Source organism: Mus pahari, chromosome 1 (assembly GCF_900095145.1).
Source record: "Mus pahari chromosome 1, PAHARI_EIJ_v1.1, whole genome shotgun sequence".
NCBI classification, from domain to species: domain Eukaryota; kingdom Metazoa; phylum Chordata; class Mammalia; order Rodentia; family Muridae; genus Mus; species Mus pahari.
This window is the reverse complement of record NC_034590.1, coordinates 61131998-61132938: the sequence shown is the minus strand read 5'-3', so window position 1 is coordinate 61132938 and position 941 is coordinate 61131998.

The window sequence follows — 941 nt, the reverse complement described above, 5'->3', positions numbered from 1 at the left end:
TTAACTCTAGAAAGCTATTTACTATGAAGTCTTTTTTTATTTTTTTAAAGATTTATTATATGTAAGTACACTGTAGGTGTCTTCAGACACTCCAGAAGAGGGCATCAGATCTTGTTATGGATGGTTGTGAGCCACCATGTGGTTGCTGGGAATTGAACTCAGGACCTTTGGAAGAGCAGTCAGTGCTCTTAACCACTAAGCCATCTCTCCAGCCCCTACTATGAAGTGTTAATTGTAAATTGTATACCTAAACTCTGCCACCACGTAGCCTTGGATATTGTCTTAGTTACTGTTGTTGGTCATGTTCTGTGAAGAGACATGACCAAGGCAAGTCTTGTAAAAGAGCAGCATCAAAGCCCACCCCCAGTGACACAATTCCTCCAACAAGGTCACCTCCTAGTCCTTTCAGATAGTGCCATTCTGGTGATTAAGCATTCAAATATATGAACCTATGGCAGCCATTATTATTCAAACTACCATAGATAATGTAATTTTGTATCATTGTACTTTAATTTTCTTATGTTTAAAACAGGCATACCTTATTTAATAATGCTTGAAGCATTTTGTACATTATTTACTGAGTAATAAGTTCTAAGCTGCAGGGACAGTTCAGTCATTAATAGGCTGTTCTTCCAGAGCACCTGGATTCAATTCTTAGCACCCACATGGTAGTGTGTAACTCCAGTCTCAGTGGACACAATGTTCTCTTTTGGCCTCTAAAAGAACTGGGCATGGAAAGCCATGCAAAGCCCTCGAAAAACCCAAATAAATAATAAATAGAAAAAAAAAACCCAAACCACTACTTGAGGGCAGGCAAGATGGTCACTGGGTTTGCCATATTCTTCTGACAACCTGGCCTCCACTTCTGGAATTCATGGAAACACACCCTTCAGTTTTTCTTTTGAAGCTAGATTATGAATGATTTTCATATTCTGGCTAAA